This window comes from Euwallacea fornicatus, chromosome 19, assembly GCF_040115645.1.
Source record: "Euwallacea fornicatus isolate EFF26 chromosome 19, ASM4011564v1, whole genome shotgun sequence".
Lineage (NCBI taxonomy): Eukaryota > Metazoa > Arthropoda > Insecta > Coleoptera > Curculionidae > Euwallacea > Euwallacea fornicatus.
Genome location: NC_089559.1, coordinates 2,792,181 through 2,818,675, shown reverse-complemented (window position 1 = coordinate 2,818,675; position 26,495 = coordinate 2,792,181). Strand labels below are relative to the sequence as shown.

At 37.7% G+C, this 26,495-nt stretch overlaps 1 long non-coding RNA gene across 2 annotated transcripts; it reads left to right on the top strand.

Moving 5' to 3' along the window:
• The first annotated feature begins 3,322 nt into the window (after positions 1-3,322).
• On the top strand, positions 3,323-26,214 carry LOC136345223 (uncharacterized). 2 transcript variants are annotated; one of them, XR_010733107.1, is made up of 4 exons: positions 3,323-3,508; positions 25,833-25,901; positions 25,952-26,025; positions 26,085-26,214. It is a non-coding gene; the product is annotated as an uncharacterized lncRNA (long non-coding RNA). The 2 variants fall into 2 exon arrangements; XR_010733108.1 differs by having other exon boundaries at positions 25,686-25,901.
• Positions 26,215-26,495: the final 281 nt, after the last annotated feature.

Genomic DNA, 26,495 nt, shown 5'->3' with positions numbered 1-26,495 from the left:
TTTCGAAGACCTTAATTTAACGAATAACGTTATTAACTTATCTGTAATGTATTTAGAATTTTCGCTACAAATTTTGTTCTTGACAAAACAGAAAGTGTTTTGAATGGAAATCATTCGATGACAAATTTATTTACTTCAGTCTCAAACAAACATCACACCTTTCGGACATATTCCAATGTTATATACTTTTCCAATTTTAACGAGACAGAAATAAGTTTTCTTAAAGCATGAAGAGCCATCTGCATTTTTTTCAAATTCGGGATAGGTTATTACCGTATACGCTATATCGCCTCTATGCAAAGACACTCCTTGACGCAAATATACACCAACCGCGGCAATTTGATTGGCCTTGACACTGACAATGGCCTATATTAACATGCTGTAACTTATTTACATCAAACGATGACGTATATGTAATACGCAATGGATTTTGTAATCACGCATATTGAGTGTAAAAAGGGGCATTATTTTGCATTAAGGTTAACTGGTTTATAATGGAAAATATTCTAAAAATTGCTGCCGAGAAATAAGGGGCATCAGCTGGGAGACAGGCAGCAATGGTCAGTGAGATATCTAGATTTAACATGCATTCAGGTGTATGTTACTCACTGTGGAACGGTAGAAGAATTTCTTTTGGAAAAGATCCAGACGGAAGTCTTTTCCCAAAGTTATCTAAACCTTCGTGCTCCCTTCGAAAAACCCCCGGAGGTCGATGTAATTGACTTTGTTTCGACAGGAGTGTCATTTAAGTAAGAGCAATAAAACACGTGAATATTTCGTATTTGATTCTCGATTTTATTAAAATTAAATTTTATTATACTTTCATTCAATTGAGTGTCTCTTCGTATTTGCAAAATACTCAATAACCCGTTCATTAAAATCACTTATTCTTATAACCATTTTTTCATATGTTTTTGCACTTCACATGTCCGGACTTGATGGATGTTTTTTGACCCAAACAACGTCTAATTTATACAAGTATGTTATTTATAATAAATATTAAGAAGTGCATTTGAAAAACTTTTGACGTTATGCAAAAACTCACCGTGCTTCGTTAAAAGACATGAGGTCAATACGGGCGACCAGCCGATACCGTGCTAAGGTCTCAATGCCTTCGTTAAATAGAATTTATACAAGGAGTATTTTAACGCGAATTAAGAAATTTGAATGTACTAATCAGCTTTTACTTCATCTGTGAACTGAAGGTGAAAACAAATGTAAACCCAAACAGGGATAGTTGTGCTTAATTTTTAAATTATTTTTGGCGATGATTAATCAATTAACAACATGGGAAATCAGTCATCCGAAACATTGAAGAATGACCTCCAGGATGACCTGATTTACCTCCTGTTGATTCCTTAATAAAATTATTTATATTATACGCGCTATAATTCTGCGCTAGAGGAAAAATTCTAATCCATAAAACACCGTTTACTGTTAACAGATAATATTTATTACTTCCTGATACATGAGACTATCTACTATTAGCACTGTTTCTTATGAATAATCATACTACTAGTAAGAGCGTACGAATACTATTACAACATTGGTTGAAACAAGCGCATTCACCATTCTGTTAAGAACATTAAGCGAGTGATTTGTCTTAAAAATAAAGAAATTTTCTTTAAAATCCACAATTTAAGACAAGGAATATGCTACATACACAGTAATTGTGTAATTAGTTAGAAAGAAGGGAGAAATGATTTCATATTTCAATAACCCCTTTTTAATCACTTGTCGTTGCAAATTGCCCGTTCTCACACAAAGGCGTTTTGATCGCTCAGTCTGAACATCTTAAATGCACGTGGAATCATGGCTTATACTCATATCAGCGGCAAAATTAATTCCGTCAAATTATAAATGTTTTGAACTATTGACATTCTTGGCAGGAGTACGTGGGAACACAGCTGCTCGTAGATATATTTTCCCGTGGATCCGTGCTCTTCCGTTTTTGAACAGCAGATTAGTGGTTAAGTGTGTTAAGTCCAAACTCATGGAACAACTCTAAAAAAAAGTTCATTTTTGACCTTCACTAGGATGGTCAAATGATTAAGGTTTTAAGAAAAGTGGTTAAAAAGTACGTGGGAATACAACTGCTATTGTATGTGGGGCTGTATTGCAAATATATATAATAGAAACCCGCTTTTTAATCAAAATTTATTAGAGTTTCGTCTTGGACTATCGCGCGTATGAATCTCAAGCTGGGCGGTGTAGAAATGCGTAGAATTATCGTCAATTCGAATCAATCGGAATGAGTAAGCCCCAAAATATTATTAGGAGTGTTCTGGTATTCATTGGCAGTCTCAAGTAATGTCAGGTTCCTGGGCATTTGCCTGAATATCAGAGTGAAGTTTGTGAAGAGGAATTTGTGCCTTCTTCGGATCACTCTGAATGGTTACTCGAAGATGATGTGCGAGGAGCAAATTTTGGAGCTGCTTTGGAGCAAACGTATTACTCCAATTTTTTTCCACGTTTCCTCATTCAATGCTCTGTAAATATGATTCGAAGAAAAGGATGACACTCACAGTACTGATTATGACAACCACGATGCTTAAAACCTCAATTTGGCGCATACGGAGCAATTAAGAGCATTTTTAGTTCTTCTCTTTTTTAGGTTTTATCTACAGCGTCAGGCGATTTGAACAATCTACATTGAATTACGTCTTCAGCTTAATCTTCCGCACTTGAAGCTATAGGGCAAAACATTGAATCTATTAGTAGAATGATTATTGTAACCTGCAGACTTGATCCTGCCACCTCGTCCTTTATTGGTGAAGAAGTGCTTCGTCACTCAAAAAATCCCGCATTTCTCACGATGAGTAGATTAAAGAGACCGCGAGATCTGTAGACAATATTGAAGAAATGGCCGAGCGGCGCCTCGCCCTCAAAAGAAATATCGACGTGTTGTAAAACACAAAAATGCCCGTTCAAAAAATACCCACTGATGTTCGGTCGCGATTAGCCTAAAACTAACAAATGTTAAATGCAAATAACCGACCGGTCGTTAAAAAAGAGCCGAGATGAACGCCAGGGCGTATCACACTCATGCTGAATGGTCCCGGGCCAAATGTGGCAGTGGCGCACACCAATCTCCCCAAAACGCCCCGCTCAATCAACCCCACATCAAAATCTACAAAATAAAACGAAATAATGTTGGAGAAGAACATTTTGGGGGGTAAACTATCGCGGAATCGAGGATAGAAGAGATATTTGAGAGGTTCGGGAGGAATCAGGTACGCCACTGTGGTGCCCTGGTTGCCACGATGTCCAACAGCGATAAAGCGATTTGTGGCGAGAACCACCGGCACAGGTAAAAGAGCAGAAGGTGGTACCGAGTTGGTTTTTTTTTCGAGAGGGTACCAAATCGCCGCGGTTTCGGATATATGTTTAACAAGGCTGAAAGACCACGGTGCGGTTCGCATTTCGGAGGCGTGTAGACAAAGGTCTACATGAGAAAAAGAAAAGGAACCCAGTGTGGAATTTTGGGACGGAATATGTTAGCGCCGAGGTAAGGATCTTATGAATTTGGTACATCATTCTGGTCCATATTTTATTGAATGCTTATGCTAATGTGGCCCGAAACCTTACGAATGAGATTTTTAACACCATAATAGCGAAATTTTCCACTTAAAGAACTCCAAAGTTCTATTTTCCCGTTATATTGCCAGCAGGTCGTGTACCCACGTACCCGACAACAGCTCCTCTTAAGTTTGCCTTGGATCAAATTAAAGCACAAAAACTCATTATCTCAGAGAACACGATTCTTTAGTTTTCCATCAAACTTCGATCCGAATTTCATTTCACTCTCTTATTGAAATTTGCTTTCAACGGGCGAATAAACTTTTCTGTTGGTCTCAGTAAGTCCTGTTCCCACGTAGTCCTCGGGGTTCACCTTCAAAACCAGTTTCAGGATAAACATCGTACGCATTCTTACGTAGGAATTCGGTCATTAATTTCAAACTTTTGCTCGACTTGTCCTTCCTCCCTCAATAAATCTCAACCCATAAACTATCCACGACCCGATTGGCAATGATAATTACAATTTTATTCCCAATAAATCTGACCATCATCTCGTGGAGCCATGGTGGCATCATACGGACAATGATAACAGCAGGATGTCATAAATAACTGCCGGGATATTATACAAGTTAAACAACTCACCAAAAATTAAAAAGGTACTAATCAAATTTCCATTCGGCTCACTCCCGCCCATAAAACCACCGTAAACAAATCAAAAGCGACTTTTTTGATCTTGTTGGCGAGCCGCAAAATCATAACCTCATAAAAATCAAAACGGCTTTATTTATGATCCGTTCGAGATATCAAATAAAAATACCCTTAAACGGATGATTTACAGTTAACAGGGGGCAATACACCACCTTGTTTTTTTTTTGAAGATTTATTGGATGTTGTAAAAACGCGATGTTGCCAACTGTTTAGTTCCAAAAATATATGGATGAATTAATTTATGAACATGAAAATACCTGTTGAATCCACGATGATAATTCTGGGACTAGCAGGTCGCAGAAAATAACATAGCTTCTTATGGAAAAGTCATGTGGATTCATGAACACCTCTGTAAGTGACTTAAGAATGGTGACCAATAGAGAATACTTATAGAAATCGAAAAAGACGTTCAATTGAATAAAGAATACGTATTCTTGGAAGAAATTACCAGTGGCGCCCCAAAATAGTTTAGGCTGGTAATGGGGGCGTAATCCCGGAAGGGACAATACCCAGTAAATTTTCGTCACCAGTTGGCAGATCTAACAACGTAAGTCCCAAAAAGTTTGACATATTGTTCGTTGTGATCTGTTCCAAGTTCGAGCTATTTATCTCAAAAACTTTGAGAGCTTCAATCAAGAAAATGAAAAACAGAGCTTGGGCTAAGTACCCAGATCAGGTGTGCGGAAAGAAATGTGGATTTAGAATGCTCCGATCCATGAGAATAAGAAAAAAATCGTCGTTTTTCCAGAATACAGGGTGCTTCGCATTAATAGGCCAACCCGCTAACCGGAGATTACTTATGCGAAAATAATTAAACTTTCCTTATAGCACTTCTTTCTTTGGCGCTTTTACTCATTACACAAGGCGGTGAGGTTAGTAAAAAATTACTTTTGTTAATAACTTGGGTGTTTCTTAACATATTTTAATTAAATTTTGAAATGATTTATGGATCGACTAAGCGAACATTTCCTATGATCGGTATGAAAAAATTTGGAAAAACGATTGGGAAAAGGGGACGTCGTGTACACCTTTTCCTCCAATATATTTTTTTCGCACACCAATAGTACACTTGTTTACCTATTCAAATTGGTTGTACCTTTATCTGGGTGTCTTCCTTATAAAATTTTGATCTACAGCTTACTCTAGAAGATAATTCAGCTTATGGAAGCCCCGCGGTAGGTGGCGTCCATTTTTTATTTAAGTCGAGAACGTAATTGTAAAACACACCCTATTATTACGTGATTCTCTTACACACCATGTTGTGAGTAAATTTAATTTTAAATTTAAATATTATTATTGCTGTAATAATTCCACTTAAGCGACAACAAAAATTGGTATAATGAATAAAAAATAATGGCAATTACGTTACCCACTTGCTATTTCTAGTTAAACGACTAGTTTAATAATAATAATTAACTGCAACGTACACCAAATACTAAAAGCGCAATCATGTGTATTTTGGCACTACGTTCTTGATATTGTCAATAAAAAATGGAACCCACGTATTGGGGGGCCATAAGCTAAAATATCTCCTGAAGTAAGCTGTAAATCAAAATTTTATAAGAACGAAGAAACCCAGATAAAAAAAAACAACTAATTTGAATAACTAAACAAACGTACCATTGGCGTGCGAAAAAAAGTTGGGAGAAAAAATGCGTATAAGACCCCGCATGTTCCCCATTGCTTTTCAAAATTTTTTTGCTTAAATCGTTGAAAATGTGCACATAATCCAGTTGCACATCGGTAAGAATTTCACTAAAAATATGTTAAGAAACGCCCAAATTATTAATAAAAGTTTTTTTTTCTATTCACTTCAACACCCCGCGTAATGCGTATAAAACGGCAACGAAAAAAAGCGCCATAAGGAAAATCGAATTGTTTCCGCATAAGAAATATCCAGGTAGCGGATTGTCCGACTAATACGAGACACCCTGTATATGTTACGATATTGCTGGTTTCTTAAAATTCATCTCTTCACTGTGATTGTGAACTGTAGAACTCCAACGAAGAAGGGTGCATGTGCTTCTACAATCCTTAGAATGAGAGATTGCGATTTATGTATGACGTTCCGTTGGCCTCACATTGAGGCTCTCAGTACCGGACACCAAGGCTTAGATTAGAAGGGCCTAGAAAAGTTTCGATCCTGAACAAGATATCGATTCATAACGCTCAAAGACGAATTACAGTATTACATTGTATACGAATACTTGCAAATCCAATTATCTCTCGAAAATTTGGCAACACTATCACGTTGGCAATCACAATAGCTTTGCTTTTCAATAGTGGCCGATAGAATGCCAATTTAAAATTGGCGGCCTCTTTGAGGCTTAAAACATTGCAGAATATTTAAGGATGCAGTCAAGGATTTCGGCCATTGATTTATGAGTTTTTGCACAGTTTGTGGTCGATAACGGCGATATTAGGAAGCCCGACCGTAAGAGTATCATTAAGCTGGTCTCCTGCCATCTTCCTAAATAAGATTTTGACATTTGGGTCGATGTCCAGCTTGACTCGATTGAACAGCACTCGGAAGAATTGGGGGAAAAAAAGGGATACTCATTTTTTTATCGTTATGAATTCTACCAATACCTTCTAGTTGAAGAGAAGATGAAGAGATTTTTTATGGAGGCTCGGACTTTGTCGAGCGACATGCGCCACCGGCATTTCTGACGCCCGAGAATTCAGACCCGACACAGCACGTCATACAATCTCACAAATAAGATAAAGAATGTGACCAAAGAAATCGGTTAAAGTCAACCTTTGACATCGATCTCCTACAAATGCTCATTAGGCCCCCTGCATAAATCAATCGGTCGATGGAATTGGTAATACGACCCTGGAGCCAAAGCAGTTCATGTTCGACTAGGGGTTTTGCTACAAAAATTTTTTTATCGCAAAGTCCCCTATGACTTCCTTAAATTTGACGCAACCTTCTCGCACCACCCTGTATAGAGGACACAGTATTTGGTTTGAGCTTGGTGTTCAGTTTTGCCCTCATTCTCCTACTAAAAAAAAAAAAAGTAGCGACTTTTACCGAGGATCAGCCGTACTCTACAAACTACTGAAAATTTCCCCTGCCCCATCTAAAGATTGATTTAACGCCATCATATCAATATTCTGGTAACTGTATCAGCCTCCAACTAATGCAACCTAAGCTCCACATAGAGGAAATCTCCGAAATACTAAGCTTAACCGGAACAGACATAGATACAGTAAGGCGACAAATACATATCCAATCACAGAAGAGGTCCATTTCGATAGGAAATATACATGGTGTTTCTCAATGGATGATAAAAAATGAAATGGGTGAATTTATGTTAAGATAAAAACTTCATACAAAGGCATGTGCTAAATTACTTTCATTTTGATTTACAGGGTGTTAGAATTACATGCCATAAACATAATTAACTCAAAATTGGTGATAACATTTATTTAACACATATAATATATGATAAATAACAATTATTTAAAATGTCCTACAGGGCGTTGCTTTTTTCGTGGTCACTCTCAATATTTTACATCGGAACTTTTTTTATGGTATTTCTAGGTCTTATTCATTAAATTAATTCAATTTCGTAGGCCTTTTATTAACTTTTTTGCCTCTTCAGCTTCTTTAATGGGAACTATAGTTTAAGACACATTTGCAAAAATATCTAGCCATGTTCGCCCCGAATGGCCTAAGGATATAATAAAACGGCAAGGTAGCGAATGCTACAATTAAGAGAAGGTCCTCAATCTTGGCCTCCTCGGTGACCCGACCTGAATAATTTAGATTCTTTGCGTGGGAATATTTAAAAACTTCAGTATATTCTATACCAGCGAACGCTGACGAATAGTTGAGGAATAGAATTGTAAATGCTTGTCAAACTATTAGAAATACACCTGGAATTTTTCATAGGGTTTGGGGGTACCTCAGAAGAAGGGTGGAAACTTGCATTTTAGTAAGAGGGGGACATTTTTAGCAATAACTTTGATTATAATCTAAATATGTAGTTTTAACTTTTACAAATATCTCTTTAAGCATTATTCCTAAAAAAACTGGAGACGCAAAAAAGTTAATAAAAGACATAAAGGATTAAATGAAGTTAATCAATAATGTATAAAAATGTTATAAAAAAAAATTCTGATGTAAAACATTGAGAGCCACCATGAAAAAAGTAACGGTCTGTAAAGTATTTTTAATCATTGTTATTTAAATTTGTTCGTAATGCTAAAATAATTGTTACTACCAATTTTGAGTTACTTATCTTTACAAATAACCACAAATTACACTGATAAATTACACACAAACACCAATTACACAAATAACCGATAAGTTAATGAAACTCGACAAAAAAATTATACTTTAAAACCCTGTAAATCAAAATGGAAGCAATTTAGGACATCGCCTTATAGGAAGTTTTTATCTTAAAACAAGCCCATGACTCACCTATTAAATTTTTTTTGTCATTGATTAAGGAAAACCCTATGTAGAAACAACTATCGGTAATAGACAAATTTTCACCTAGGGCCGAAGTTTTTTTTATCAACGTAACTTACTGGAATTTGTATTGTGGCCGATGAAACGGAAAAGTGAACAGCTTAAACGCAGACACAAGATAACGAATCATGAAGAACACTTAACAAATTTAAAGAGGTTCGTAAAGACGTTGGTTGAGCAATACCGACAAGACAAATGGTTAGAGGCATGTCAAAAAATCGAAAAAGGCCAAGGAAACTTATATTGACAAAAAAAAAATTAACTAGGAAACGTTATTAAAAAAAATCGGATAGGTATAATCAACGACGACAGAACAAAACATTACACAGACAAAGTCAAAACGAATGCGTTTACCAGACACTTTCAAATTGCTTTCAGCACGTCGACAAATTCAAAATTTAACGAACATAATTGGAATCTAGTAAACAATTAATGCGATAACTATTGCTTTGATGCAAAATTAACGACAATTTTCTTTCGCGATTTTTTGAAAACGGCGTTTTGTTTACTTTTTTTAGACAAATAATCATCTCTATTTCGGTAATAAAAATGCTTACCTAAACTGATTTCCATAATCGTCATGTTATGCTGTATCGTTAAAAAGTTTCTTGAGATCGCAAAATGACAGTGCCGCCTTCCGTCCATTCTCAAAGCGACAGGACGATCATCGAATTTCCACGATCAGACAATTTTGAAGGCAAAGAAAGAGGAGGGAAGCCTGACTAGCAGAATGCTGGCTGAAGGCTTCCATGTGATCCTACGCCGTCTGAAGAAACTCTGAAAAATATGGAAATTGGCTGGATGGGTCCGACACCAACTTCCGATAACAACAGAGACGAACGTGACCGTATTTTTTGCAGATTTGCTTTCACGAAATGACTAAACTCCGTTTCGGAAGGATCTTCTTACAGGTAATAAATCATGGTCAGTGTTCAAAACGAGAAAAAAAAAGGTTTGCGTATCGCCAATTGTTTCGCCCAAAGGAATACCGCAAAACGTCCGTTATAAGAAAGTCGTGTGGTGTGGTTGGTAGGACAGAAGCGAAATCATCTACTAAGAGATCATTTCGAACGGTATTTGTTATTGGTTGAACAACGAGTATGAACGATAGCAATGCCAGATTCCGGACAAGAACGGCAATTGACAATTCGATATCAACAGCGACGTCTACCTGACTCAACTTGATTGCATTCACTCTGCAATCGAAATGAAAGTACTTCGGAAAAACGAACTGTATCGTCCTCCACCAGGATAATGCACGTTCTCATGTTGAACCTCATGTTGTCGAAATCATCGCTAATGGGGGATGGGATCTACTCCAATGTCCGCCCTATTCATCGACCGAAGTCTCTATGAACCACCACGTCAATCGATCGCTTACAAAGGGTTAAAGAGACTAAATTTACGAACATTTGAATGATCTAGTTGTCCCTTTCAAAGGGTTAATTGCCTACAAGAATCCAGGTTTCTTTGCCTGTGGAATCGATCATCTATCAATCAAATAAGAAGCGGTTATTGAAGTCTATAGTGAATATGCTCCAGAACAATTATTTAAACATGTTTTTGTTGAATAAAATTTGTTTTAAAAAAATAGTCGTTAATTTTGCAACCCAATATTTTGAGAACTCATTAGAGAACAAATAAAAGTTAATTACAGCAATAAATTACTGCGAAGTACTAGCACACGCTAAATGTACAGTACTGGGAAAGCACAAAATAGAAAGAAACGTTGTCAAAACTGTAAAGGCAGATACAGACTGAATGCGCTGCGCTGAGTCGTGCTACACTACGCTGAGTCGAGCTGCGCCTCGCTGTGAAATACTGCGCTGAACTGCTCAGAACGGCGCTGACTAAGGCAAAATATTTTTAAAAAAATTGATTCCGTGGGTTATTTCAGTTGGCGCGTGCGCCCACCATTTTCATTAAAACCAAAAATGAGAACATTAATGACGGCGCACCTGTTTATAAGCCTTCCAAAAGAAACGCGCCCTAATAAACATTTTTCTCTGATGTACTCACACTTGCAAGATCACATTCGCTCCTGTTGTAAAATCGTGCAATTAGGCGTTCTTCAGCGCAGAATACCGTTCCAATTTAACGCATCGCGTTGCGCAGAGCAGATTTTAATAGCGAGGCGCAGCACGGCGCGGTCGATCTGGAACCATCTCTTAAAAAATGGACAACTGTATTATAACCAAAAGAATCTCAGATTCCTGAAAGACTGACGCAATATCACTTATCCTGAAAAATGGACTATACAATGCACACATACGAACACATACAAAACTACAGACCTATTACATTATTCCCGATAACAAGTAAAATTTTTGGAGACATAGAAAACAGACTTCAACAACTGATCGGGAATCATATACCGAGCTATTAATTTGGCTTTAAAACCAAACAATCGCCGGTAAATCCATTCTTTTTCTTGACGAACAACGTACAAACAACACAACTAAACAGTGGAAGAACAGCAAGTCTATTTACGGACATTAACAAAATCTTTGACAGTGTCTGAAGCAGAGATCTACTATAGCAACTACACGAACTCCAAACACTAAAATACGCAATTCTACTTAATTAAAAATCTACTTGAAAACAGACAACTTGAAGTACAAATTGATGCCACTCTCTCTTTCCTTTTCTCTCCTGAACAGGGACTCCTACAGGGTTCGCTACTCCCACCCCTACTTTATAATGTATACTGCCAAAATATACAGGGTGAGTCGGGAGGATCGTGCCAAACTTCAGGAGCGTGTTGTACATGAAAAATAAATGTAAAAAAACTCAAATGTTGTTATCCGATTTTCGTTTGTTTACAAGTTATAGCGTAAATAAAATTAAAACATAAAATTTAAAAAAATTATAAATTTCATAAGAAATTCCATAAATTAACGTTTGGATATCATAGTAAATGTTCAAAAATATTGTCATTAACTTCTAAACATTTTCGGCTTCGTCTATGAAGAGCATTCGTTGCGCTCCTGATTGTTTCATGTCTTTCTTTAATAGCAGCTGCAGCATTTCTAATGCGTTGAATTAGTGCATCTTGAGTGTCCACTTTTACTCTGTACACATCAGTTTTGAACCAACCCCACAAACAATAGTCTAGTGGTGTGAGGTCTGGAGACCTTGGAGGCCAACTAATAGGGCCACCACGACCAATCTAACGTCCAGGAAAGGTACGTTTATGGTAAATAGAATCCTAGTTAAAAAATTTTATTTACGCTATAACTTGTAAACAAACGAAAATCGGATAACAGCATTTGAGTTTTTTTACATTTATTTTTCATGTACAACACGCTCCTGAAGTTTGGCACGATCCTCCCGACTCACCCTGTATAATTATAACCTACAGGATGAAAAACATACGAACAAAACTTTATATATGTTACAATACACTTATTGCGCATGATCAACATACGGGGAAAGCCGTGGAGAGGCTACAGACGCTAACAGACAGAAAATTACGTGATTCTATAAATGGGGGCTAACATCAATTGCCACCAAAAACTGACTTCTTCTCTCAAACCCCCAAACCGAAGCCGATTCACCAACAGTAATAACAGACGAATACAACGGAACTAAAGAATGACGTGAAGTATTTGGAAATAAAAATTGACAAGAAATTAATAAACATGTATGAAACATCAAATTGGAACTCACCATAAGGACAAAACATTTGCGAATATTAACGTAGAAGGACCAATGGGGTTAACACTAGAACTACATCCGAAATATACGAATCCATCTGCTGACGACTGTTAGACTACGGACTGATATTAAAGGCAAATGCCTGGGAAAAAACTAAACGATAAAATAAAAAACCACAGAACAGATTGCACTACGACTAATTACAAAAATAAGACCTCCGAAAACCCGTTACACAACCCATCCAACCAGTTACTATACGAACGCACACACATGACAAAAATAACCGAAAGACTATTACAACCGTAGAAGAAATGGAAGGACAATCCCCACAACTCGACTATACTGAAACCACTTTGCTTAACAAGACAGACAAGACAATCCCGCTTCCTCTTTTTGTCGACCACCCTGTTGGAAACACTTTCAGATGTAGATTATAAGTTTGATTGTAATAATGTTTAGTCACCTAAAGTTAAGAATTTGTACCATGGGCAGAAAGACCAGTTTGGTCGATAGCTTTTTTCCGAGGAAATAAAGATTGTTTATATATACGAGGATAGTTGCAGAAGTACCCGACCTAACACTTGAAGAAAAAAGGATTTTGAAAGACATTACATCATTTCTCAACGTAATCTCCCTTGAGATTGACACGCTTTGTCCAGCGATGTTTGATGGAGGTTTCATCTATCCCGTTCATAGTGAGAAGCTTCGAATATTTCAAAATAGGCACCCACCACGGACTTCATCTCTTCATCATTGACAAATCTCTTTCCATCGAACCATTTTTTCAAGTTTGGATGTAGAAAATAATCTAAGAGGGCTAAATCTGGCGAATAGGGTGGGTAGAGATAAGTTGGAAAACAAGTTGATTAATTTTGGTCATCGAGATGACCGAAATGTGGTCTTGTGCGTTGCCTTGATGAAGCAAGGCTTTCTTTTTCGCCAAATGGAGTCGCTTTTTCCCAATTTCTTCATTCAAACACTGCAATAAATATGTATAACATTTTTCGTTTATTGTTTTTCTTTTAGAAAGATGGTTAATAAAAAATTATCCCAAATGCATCCGAAAAAACCGACGCCATCACCTTTCCTGCAGATAGAACGGATTCGTCTTGTTAGAAACCAATTCTTTCTTGTGAGTCCATTCTTTGGAATGTTCTTTCGTCTCAAATGTAAAATGATAGCCCCCCCCCCCTCCCTGAAGAAATTCTTGGCAGCGATTCCGGGAGGGATCCAGGGTGAAGAGGGGAGGGTTTTAGTGGGTAGGCGTCCCACTCAGGGATGAATCCCACATAACCTGGTCGCCACAACATCAGACCGGGTACCTTTCGAAGGTTTCCCTCCTCTAAAAAAAAAAAGATGTGAAATGATGGATCACGTTTTATGCATGATTATGAATCTATGCAGAAACTCTGCTTTAGTGTTGCAAAATTTAGCCAAACACTTCTTTGAAACATCCTCATGGCGCTGGTTTTGTTCATCTTGTGCACAGCTTTCTCATATTCAAATATCGGATTCAAATAGGACATACAGTACTTTTCGAAATGCCTATTTTCCGGTACAGTTTTGTGAATTTTCACCACAATATCTGGGGTAGTCAGATCTGGAGTGTCATTGGGTCGACAACTACGAAGCTCCCCTTGGCAGTTTACATGACCGCATTCGCAACTCTACCATCCAATATTTTACTGTTGTTAATGAAGGACCAGATTCCTCTAAAGTATAATCTAACTAAGCTTTGATGTTCAAATGAAAGTATTGAATTACGTATTAATCACCAATTTTATTCATGTTCACAAAATCTCTAAAAGCGTTCACTAAAAACTGCTCCAAAACAAACAAAAATTAACGTAGAACCCTCAAACTTGAGACATAAGTTTGTTAAGTTTAGGTCTTTGTTATATAGGAAAATTTTTGACAAAAAATCGCCATCCATATACTAGATAGGGTACTTCTGGGTCTTCCTTCATATATATACAGAGTGCATTCGCAATATGCAATCAAAATTCTAGGGGTTATTCAGTGCATCATTAGTAGATATATGAGTACAAGAGCCCGGGTCCGCAAATGTCTTCCCAAGTCGCCTCGTCCTTATGATACTTTAAGACAGTTATGTGTAAAAATGTGTTTTATCGACTTTTAATACATTTTATTTTAATTTGTTTATACAAAATCACATTAGAAACATTGTTCAAAATGTCGTCCTTAAACTTGAATGCACCTTTTATGTATTTTGTGCAAAATTTTTGTCTCAGCCAAGCCTGACAACAAAATTCTTAATCGTTAGCGTGACACATTCACTTGTTAATTTTGCAAATTTAGAAAGCTCCCAAAGGAATCGGTCTTTATGGAAAACTACGACAATCAAGAACTGGCAGATGTACATCTGGCATATGGATTACAGCAACAAATTACAACGTGAAAGCTGCTGAACGGTTTTATACAGAACTCTATCGCGCAAGCCAACATCCTGGGGGTTAAAAAGTTTATTGTAATTCATCGACTTACTGAGACTGATATTTTGAAACCTAACAAGGATGATACTGGTGTAGAAAGACCAGTAAGATCGGTTCATTTTGAGGAAGAGATTCTTTAATGAGTAGAAGATGAATCTTCGACTACCACTCGTCAAGTTGCGCAAGGTATGGACGCAACTCACGTTTCTATTTAGCGGGTATTACATGAGCAACCATTTTATTCGTACCATTTACAAAAGTTCAATCAACCAAGAGTTCAGTTTTGTCAGTGGCTATTTGATCAGATCGTGGAGCAACCCAACTTTTTAGGTTTTGTTTTGTGGTCAGATGAAACCAATTTCATATGAGATAGCATATTCAACAATATGAACAGCCAGGTTTGGGCGAAAGAAAATCCATATGCGACATTTGCCGGAAGTCATCAATAACGTTGGTTTGCTAACATGTGGGCCGGCATTATCGATGACCATTTGGTTGGGCCATAGCTGCTACACAATCGTTTAACGGGTCCTATCTACTAGGCGTTCTCTACAAGATGTTCTGCTGGAAATTCTTGAAAAAGTCGTATTAAACGTTCAACGGCAAACGTAGCTGCAACATAATAGTACGCCTGTATATTTTTCTGTTTCAGCCAGTCAGCATTGAGATCGTCAGTTTGGACAACATTGAATCGGTAAAGTTCCATAACCTCCTAGATCACCTGATCTAATACCTTTTGATTTCCTTTTGCGGGGTATGGAAATTCTCTGATTTATGAAATGTTATTGGGTATAGGGCAAGATTTGATTGCACGAGTTATTAGGGCATTTGAAGTCATTCGAAACGATTATCAAATTTTTAGCCAGGTCCGCAGAAACCATGTACGTCGGTTAAACAGATGCAATGAAATTCAGGACATTTTGGACAATTACTGTAGTGTTGTATTGTCCAAATAAATTAAAATTAAACGTACTAAAAGTCGTTAAAAACATTTTTGCACTTAACTGTCTTAAAACATCGTAAGGCCCTAGTACCTTAGGAGGACCTTTGCAGACCCGGGTTCTTATACTCAGATGTCTTCTATCGTTGCCCTGAACAATCTCTAGAAGTTGGAACCCATAGTGCTGAACACTCTGTGTACTTTCCATGGAAATTGGTAATATGAAATACACGGTTTCTTTGGTTGGTCTGTGGTATACAAAAACTGAAAGGCGTATAAGAAAATTCACATTTTGACATGAAGCATAATACATTTCTAAGATAACTAGCTTTTCTTCACATGAAAAAAGCATTTGAACTGAAAATGGTTGCGAAACTGCGCCGAAAGCCACAAATCGAAAAGAAAATCATGACGTTCTGTAGCACCCTCCGTAGTTTCGTTCTATTCATATGGCTAACTTACCACAATCGAAGGAATACAGGTGGTGGTTAACGTTAACTGACGGATTTTCCTGCTGGCCAGAGGTTGCTCCATTTATTTTTTTTCGTCAACTGGATATGAAGGTTGCTCAAATCACTGAAGACTACAAGCCAAGGAAGGCAATTCGAATTCCTCTGGTTCAAAACCCATTTACTGGGCCGTAGTACAGAACCGCTTATCACAACCCGTTTCGACCCTTGAGAGTCTTGATCAAGAAATACTGATTTTTTTTTCTCTCCCAGAGCTTCTTGATAATTGGGATAGCGAATTTGTCTTAGTTCTCTGATTTTCTTCAGTTCACTGCGTCTCTATTGAAAGGACCACTGGTCACCGATTTCCTGACATACTTATGTCCCTCAACAATGTCTTAAGTCGCATCAACAAGTACAATGAGCTAGAAATCCAAAAACTACGCTTTTCATGCCTTCACAAAAGGCAAAACAAAGCGAAATCTCCTCGGTCTGCTTTAGGGCTAGTTTTGGACTTTTTTGTAGTTATCAATCAGTGCTACTGGAGCTGTTATAGAAAGACTTCTAAAGACGAACAATAAAGCCCAATTCAAAAGGCCCACCCACCGTATAATGTTGCCCTTGAAAGTAGATTTTACACCCTCAATAAAAGTACAAACACCTCGACAATTCCGTTTGGCACGGTTATAAACTGGCTTTTCAAAAAGTCACTGTGAAGGCAATCAAGTCAACTTTCGAAAGTCAATTTGTATGAAAACACCTCGTAAAATTTCAGTTCTTCCTTATATTTCAAGCTGCTGGAGATATTAGTATACAGGGGAGAAGAAAAAATGCTCCTATGAAGAACTCCCTCATGCAGTTTCAGTAATTGAGTTATGCCCTTAATGTGCTCCTTGAAAGTGCCCTTTGATGCAGCAAAACCGTGTGAAATTCAGTTAAAAAATACTTTCCCACTGCATTTTCTATTTCGTCACAGCTCTACGGACACCCAGGTATGTTCTTACATTCCACAATTGACATATTTACAACTGCTGTTGTAACTACATTAGCTGAAACGTGGAGGGTCGAAAATCAAAACGGATTAAGCACAGTTTTTAGGACATTTTAAGGGGTTATTGGCAGGTAATATAAACATCACCGATTGGTTATGACCATTACGGATCTTCAACGGAACCCTTCAACATTTGTTCTTGTTGACATTGTATTGGATTTACTGGCTCATGACAAGGCGGTTACACGCAGTGCTGTTCATGCTCCCTGCAGATCATTCTGTCCCAGCGGAATCTACAAATGTGCATTTGCTGATCAGTCAGAATTCAGGCCCTTGAGTGGTATTCTCGTTTAAATCACCAAGACCATTAACACTTACATAATGCAAACGAGGGAAAATTTGGAGGGGCATACAGTGGGTCAATATGCAAACGAAGCGCCCTCGATATTTCGGTGATTACGGAAAATGCGTAAATATGCAAAAATCGATTTTATTTTTCAAGGAAACCTTCTTTAAGCTGGTTTTCTATTGAATTGCATGCACCCTTTAGCGGGGGTGGAAACAACCGAAAAAATCTGAATAAATGGAAGGGCAGTTGAGTTGTACCTCATTTGAAAGATCTACTTTTCCCACTCTATATTTTTTTTGCATTGAGCGCAGGATCATGGCCAATCCGCAAAAAAGCTTTGGTATCAACTGTATTGTAGAAAAACTGTTTATTAATATTTTAAATGCTCAAAATGCTGTTCATTAATTTCTAAACAGCAATACAGTATGTTTTCAAACTTCGTTCTACCATTCACGAAAAGTTCTACCTGAATTTCCTTACGCGCAGTTGTAGTTCTGCTCTTCAATTCTACCAAATCTTCAGGCTGGGCTTCATAAACAACAGATGATTATTTTGGTTTTTGTTTGTTTGCTTGTATTTATAAATGCATTTATTTAAATATTCTACTTGTAGAAGAAACAGTAAGAATAAGACTGTTCGATTTAGGAATGACGATGGAATTCTTGACTTTTTCCGTAAATTTTGTTTGGTGACTTAAAGATTGTTTGTTTATAAGATTATTTATGAATATGGTATAAACGCTTCAACAAAGAATTGAGATTATTTTCAGCTATGAAGAATGTGGAAGATGCGCGAGAAGATCATGAAGAATTTTTAATGAAAGAAATACCAGTACTAATTTGAAACATAAATATGTGTTGAAATTAGTTGCTAAGTTTACTGAAACTGGTTTCGTTGTCAACAAAAAAAGAGTTCATATGCGTGTTTTGAATGAAGCAGCACAAATTGAAGTTTTATGCTCTTTCGTTGCCGAACCGGCGAGTCCCATTCGTACTGTGGTACATGAAGTACGAGTGTCTCACGAAACAGTAAGAAAAGCGCTAAAGTTAAATAAATTCAACCGATATAACAAGCAATTCCTTGAACAACTTTTTAAGTACGATTTCAACACAAGGATTCAGTTTTGTTAAACAATGACAGATTTTATAAACGATAAAACCTAACTGATGAGATCTACTTAAATCTGCTAGAAGAAATAATAGATCAATTATTACGCACGAATTTAAAAAATCAAGTTGATGCGACTGGTAATGGCGTTATACAACAAGATCTTGTTCGTTTTCATCAAGATGGAGCTCCGCCAGACTATTTCCTTCCTGTTAGGCAGTGGTTGCAAGATTGGTTTTCTGGCAAATGGATTGGTCGAAGGGGGCCAATTGAATGGCCACCGCGATCGCCCGATTTAACACCTCTGCATTTTTTTCTTTGGGGGCGTTTTAAACGTGTTGTTTAAAAAATCCAGCATCAAGATTTAGAAGAATTGAAGAGAAGAATTGTGGCTCTGTGTAGGGAAATTCGAAATAAAAAATGTTAGAGTTTGAAAACAGATTTTCCTACTTTTTAGGAAATAATGGACAGAATTTTGAACATTTAAAACGTTAATAAACAATTTTTCTACAATACAAGTGATATCGAAGCGTGTTTACGGCTTGGGCATGATTTTTCGAAAACCGCTTAATGAGAAAAAAGAGAAAGATACGTTGGAGAAGGTAATTGAAAGACCTTTCATGTTAGGTATAACTCAATCCACCGTCCCATTTAAGAACTTTGTAGCTCCTTCCATGCCGTCAGGGGATGCATGCAACTTATATTAATAGAAGAATAACTTAAACAATGTCGCCCATGAAAATAAAATCGACGTATTTTTCTATATTTACATATTTTCTGTAATCACCAAAATATCGCGGGTGGTTCGTTTTCAAACTGACACGCTGTATAATAAATTTAAACAGGCATAACATTTTTGCGAAGGCTTTAATCTGCATGTGTCTTTCATAGGTTGAAAAGCCACCTTATAGCCTTCGACGGATGACCACAAAAAGTTGATTAAGGTCGATAGGTAATCCCTACCAGACGACTCAAAAGATCTATACAAATGTAAAAAATCCCTCCGTTTTCTGAAAAAGGTTTTCTGGGTTTAAAAAATTTGTCGCCGTTCGGTGAAAATTGTATTTTTGTGAATTGAACATCAAGTTTAGTTATCTCCTAAAATCCTTATAAATTATGCGGAATGTTCCAAGTAAAGCGAGTTCCATGTGGATTATGGAAACGGTAAGAGGTACAAAGTGACTCGAATTTGAAAAAATATGCGTATTTTTACGCCCGTTAAGAAATTTTTATAAAATTGAAAATATATACAGGGATTGTCAAAAAAGCATAAAATTCGTTACCGTTCGGCGGTCCTTCATCATCAATTCATCAAGATCATTAGCAATTTGCGATAATAGAAAACTGCCAAATATCGTAGAATTTACTCATAATTTGAGATTTTCGAAAATCATGTTTTCAGTTGTTTGCTCGTATTTTGACAACCCCTGTACATATTTTGCATTTCAAACCATTTCCCGAACGGGGACCAGAAAGGCGCATCTTTTTCCTGATTCGAGTGACCTCACATCTCTTCCAGTCTCCATAATTATTATGGAACTGATTTTATTTGGGACACTATGTATACTATAATATTATTTTACGAGTCACGAATACATTATTACTGTACAGGGTAGCGCAAAAAATTAGGTATTTTAAGTAAAAATGAATCGGAAATTCTTCATTTATAAGTGTGAAAGAAGGTCTTTACAATACAAGTGATACATTTTACAGAATATTTTTTATTGCAAGTTCGCCAATATTACAACTAATTGACACTTTTAGTCATCAAATGATATGGATATATCAACGTGTTTAGGTTGCAATTGAGATGTCTATAATATTGCATCTCTAGTAACTATACATGAATCATAAAACCGATTTTCAAAAATTTTATGCGTGCATAAAACATCTTTCATGCACGCTACAGGCTGCATAAAACGTCGATTATGATTCATGAGTAATAAAAACAATTTTCTATATTTCAATGTGTAAATATTAATTGAAGTGTTGGTTTTGCCTATCTAGGTTTTCGCGATTTTTTTTTTATTTCTAAGGACTTCTCTTCCTTAGGAATATGCCTCGAATATCGCACATCCGGCAGTTACGGAACATTATTTTCATCAAAATTTTGGAATTTTTCGATATTCTAACAGACTTTTACTGAATGTTAATTTTCTCAGAAATTTTTGAAATTTTGGAAAAATTTCTTTTCCATTTTTGAACGAATTCTAAGTGATTCAAGAGTGAAAGAAAATTGCAGAGGAAATGTCTCGATTTTCGAGAATTCTGCTCCTGATATCCCTATAAAATTTGAGAACTTTTTTCACTTGCACTTAAAATATTACAAAAAGCTCTTAATAGAGATTTGCATCGATTGATGAGTGAGCACCTGAGAACAACAGAGAACTCTTTTATATCTGATATATTTTTATCTCACGATTTATTTTCGACTAGTATGAATCCCTAAATTACCGAGGAATTACCTTTGGTTCCTAGTAGTAGTCGTAGTAAGATGGAAACAAAACTCGGAGGGTAACATAGAAGCTCTAGAATTCTTCTTGTTCTGGTGATTGGAGTATAATTAATACACCTCATTTCCCCATTTGACAAAAATGTCTCCAGCCATAATTGCTCCTTCTGGTGTTCCACCTGAAGTCTCTCGCAGCTTATCGAACTCTGAGTCCATAAAAGAAAAATCGCCTCATTATACCACCCAAAGGCGACATCGACAGGTCATTGCTCATTGGACAAAATGCACAGCCAGCTTCGGAAATTTAAAACCATATCCTTGTTAGCTTGTTATGCATAACTACCTATAATCTATCAAAAAATAAGGTACCTGTTAAGTAGCCGACTATCGTGAAACCCATTCCGTCTGGGGACCTTGAACGGAACCGCGGCGTTAAATTCACCAAACACTACCGCACAAAAGGGACATATTTCACACTTTATTGACACTGGAATGCCAGGGGAGAAAGCGGGGGGGCAGGCCCATGAGGCGCCCCCAAATCTCGCATGTTGATCCGCCGAATTCCCACCAGATCGGATATGAATACAGGTCAGGGCTGAAGGAATTTGGGTAACGAAAAGTATTCCCGCTAGGACCTCAGAAACTGCCTCTCAGTAGCATCAGTCTCTCAAATAATAACTAAAAACATTTTCCCCTGTGAGCACACGAAAATTAAAAAAAAAAAATTTTATATGTCAAAGTTTCCTCAATTATCAAAAAATTTAAAAACGTGACAGTTTGGTTTTTCCAAAAACTCTTGAAATTTGGTTAACGGACAATAACGTAGTTTTTTGGCATTAAGTTTCTCTTAATTATAGTTAATTCTGAGTCCCATTTCTTTCAAATTGTAGGCCGCGAATCAGCTCAATTTAATCATAATTTTTAACCTTCGTCTATAGACTCAGTTTCTCACTAATTCTAAATCCTGACATGATCTCAATTTTTTCCCACTTTTTTGCCTGGCATCAAGCTCAGATCCTTTCAAAATGATTAAAAGCTGGACATTCTACTTTAAAAGCTCATCAAAAGTCGACAAAAAATTGTAGCAGCTGAAGAAATCTAACAGACAGCTAAACGAACTGCGTTCTTCTTAATAACGATCTTGCACATTTCAAAATCGCGAAATTTCCTCTAAATCTCTAAAAAACCTTAAAACTATTTTTCTTTAGTTTTGAGGGTGTGTGGAAACTGTGAAAAGATTTTGCAATAGGTAGACGTTGAAGGGAGAAAGATGCACAGAGGTATCTGGAGAGCACACAGCGTGTTCTCAGTTCAACTCCTGAAAATTCCGAGCTCCCACGAGGACCTCCCAAGTGACCACCGTGAAAAAATCCATTTTGTTTAAAAGTGACAGCTCTGACAAATCAATCCCCATCAAAGCCGCGATACATTCAAAACTCAATTGTTTTGCACATACCGAGATTTGACATATTGTCCGCGATTCGACATCCTCCGCACTACACAGATCTGAGACCCATTGATGTTTAGCAGACGTGACTGTGAATACGCGATATTCATAAGGGGGCCTATAAATTTAATAAAAGGCTTCACGCGTGCACAGGAACGCGACATATCATTTAGTCATGGCGATAGGGCCTTTTGGTCACTATCCGAACCCAAAGGTGCTGTTTGTATGCTAATAATCGCTCAAGTTGAGTAAAAGCAAAATCGGCCACTTAAACTTTTATTGGTGGTTTATATGTTAAAAAATAAGCAGGTACCATTCGCCATGGGCAGTGACACCTCGTTATGAGCCGAAATGATAAAATTAAGCTGTCAAGTACCACTTGCACCAGGGGACGTCTCACAGCCATGGAGATAACGAGGTGAGGATGCGGCGTTTCTTTACGAGCGCAGGTGAGAAAGAGACCAAAAAAGACCAGGCCAGACTTAACACTGTGAGAGACCACCGGAGAGAATGACGTAGTTTTATATTGATATGAAGAATGGACATGCTGAGTTTGGGGTGTTCAGGTAAAATTGCTTCCATGGTGGGTGCTGAGGTACTGCCACCAATTCGGAACTTTTCATTCGACATCTCATTAATTGAGAATTGTGCAATGCTAAAAAATGATTAAACTCGAAGATTTTTCCAAAATTTCGAAAACGCTGACGACGCGCTGGCCCTTAAACGTTACCAAATAAACATGAGAGACAACGTTGCCGGATGTGGCAGAAATTCTCTCGGAGCATTATTAAATTCAAAGATACTTTTAAAAATGTTCGTAGTTCGCCCTACTGCACTTGTCATTTGTCTTGGAGATGGACAAACATGTATTACAGGCATTGTTGCCGAATAGCTGTCAAACTCCTTATATGTTAATATAGATTATTTTATAATAATTACATTAACGCTGGAATCCCCTAGAAATCAAGCAGACCTTCTCGGATTGGGCTTGGGAATTTTAACCTACGGTATAACTTGAGAGATATTTTGGGGTCTGGATGTTAATTCTGAAAACTGAAGAGTCGAAAAATTCAGATAACTTAGATGTTAATTGCGTTAACCACGTAGCGCTCTAGAAAGCGAGCAGACATTTTTGGATTGAACCTAGAAATTTGAAGCGGCCGGATGATCTGAGAGATCTTTGGACGTCTGGGCGGAATATTTGGAATTTCAGACCAAAAAACATAATGACGAAACCATGTTGATGATGTTAACGTGAGAGGGCTCTAGAAAGCGCGCAGACATTTTTGAATTAAATTTGGGAATTTTAACCTGCCTGCTGACACGTAGGTTATTTTGGCGCCTGAATGGGAAATGCAGATTTTAAGGAATTCTGATTGTTCTAAGTTAATTATGTTGGCGTTAGAGGCCAATAGAAGACCACCGGACCTTTTTGGATTGGGTTTTAGGAATTTTGACCGGCGAGATGACCCGATGTGAACCCGAGCGATATTTTGACGTCTGGGTGGGCCGGGCACCGTGTGAGTGCCACTCTCGTTAACCGGTGTGTGACACCGGTTAATCTTATACAGGGTGGCCGATCGGTCCGGCGATATTTCGAACGCGGCGCGACTCGGGCGCCACAACGCGCGCCGGATAACATCAAAAAGGATAATTGGATCGGCGGAGGGCCCAGGAATTTCGTTCTCTTTTCGGATAACGATGTTGAATTAATTTGGACAACTGTTCGAGATGTTTTCTACTGCTTCGAGTTCGATTTATACAGCGAACATTCGCATGCGCTTCTAAATGAACTTTTGTTAATGAGCTGCAAAAGACGACTAGCCGAGGACATCTCTCAACGTTCCGAACGGTGGGAATGTGCGAAGGTCAGTAAAGATTCGGACATACACGATTTTGAGTATATACCGCCGCAATGCTCTCTGCTGAAATAAAGTTGCGCTCATTTCAGAAGAGACGCCTTAAGTTTAATTTTGCACTTGTTTCAGCGAGTCATCAGGTCCGCGGTTTTTGAAAAATTCGATTATTCACTATTTCCTTTTTGGTTAATCCGATTTCAGAACCACAGCGTCATAGAGGAGATATTGGCATGGGACTTCCGTCGGATGCGATATGAAGCGTGTCGACGTACTTGCATTGCATATTTCTATCATTTACAGGACACACTTGTGGACACCAGCAAATATACCGATTAACCCATCCAACCTCTTCCCGATTTATCTTTAGACTCAGAGTGGGATTTCCTCTGTTACCCTGCTGAATTGGCTGCTGATTCCGATTTCAGCCAACCATATACGGGATGCTTTGTTATGAACGCCTCCCGTTGCAGCCATTGGGGGGCTGAGAACGCGAGCCTCCCGCTTCTTCTCTTCCATGCAACTAAAGCCGACTATTAAAACACGTGTCAAAGGGGCAAATAATCATGAAGTTCCCATGTTAAGGATTAAGGATTAATTTTGGAGGATTAAATTTGTTTTAAATATTTTTCTCGATGCGGATGCTTGATATAAAGCAACAATTAGAAATCTACGAATGTTCCTCAAGTCGTTGAAATTCCACTTTAAAGGGGTGCTATAAATTGTCTGTCTTGTCAAATTCCCCCTCTTGGGAACATCTGACTACTCAGCACACGAGTCTGAACTATTCGTTATTTATGGACTCCTCCTATACATTCATATTCGCAAGATGAAAATCCCATATTTACAAGGGGGATTTCAAATCGGCGCCAATCAAGTGGTTTGAATCGTGAATCAACTAAATTACCGCTGGTGAAAATATGCCTGAATCACTCGCGGATCTAGTAGAGAGAGGGAATTTATTCGGGATGATTTTCAAGCAAATAATTCATCTAAAAAAGGTACGAATTATGTTGTGGTGAGGCGGCATTTCCGGACCTAAGATGACCATTCAAGATAAGGCGAAACGACGCGGTTTTTATTGTTATGGCATCCTCGATGAAACACTAAAAATTAAAATCCGGACAAATGTCGCTTCCATGTTGAAAGCTCTCCGCAAAGCCGTAATAACCTGAAAAATGAAGAAGTGTTTACCTGTTCTAATTGTGTTAATACTCTTATAGAAAAGGGGCTATTTTGACGTTAACAAGTTTATCTTCTTTTTCTCAATTTTACAGCTAAGAAAACCAAATCCGGAAACGGTATTTCGATACAAGCCCCATTCAGTTATTCACCATTTCTAAACACCACACACCGGTATTGTGTCCAATTATGGTTTCTTATTCGTGTCGTATCCTGTACACATAAATCGGTTTGTTTTGCAGCTGAACCCCGACGCCCCATTGGGAGATGAAGCATAAGCTGCAACCCCCAGGTGAGGAGCATTATACAAGGTAACGTATCTCTTGTGCTTGATCTGCCGACTAACGCCTCTATTTGTTAGGGATTTTCACCATTGTTGCGGGGTGGATTTGGTCGCTGTCTACTGTCAGCGACAGGGAAAATGACCATTGGTTTGTAAGTAGCAAAAAGGGTCAAGAAATAATAAGAACTGGATTTATGGCCTGTCATTTCAGTCCTTTCTTCAAAAATGCAAATTCAATGGAGACAAGGTGAAAAGTATAAATCCTTCACGAGAAATTTTTCCTAATCTCTGGGACACCCGCGAAGCTCAGAGGCATCTTGAACACCCGAAATCTATAGGAAGGATCTAAGGGAGGTAATATTCAAAAATTAAGAAGCACGCCTTCTAACTCGTTCTTCACATAAGGACCATGGTGCGGGCATAGAACAATCCCTTAGGGGCTCCAAAAATTCCCTGAAGATTAAATTTCGTGGGGTAGCTTCAAATAATGTAACATCTCGAAAATATGACATTCTCGTGAAGATCTGTGAAAATCCCTAATATGAACCCCCCTCCAACTGTCTAATTATAACTTGAAACTTTTAAATAATTTCAAGCACTAAAGTTCCCGCAATATCGTCGA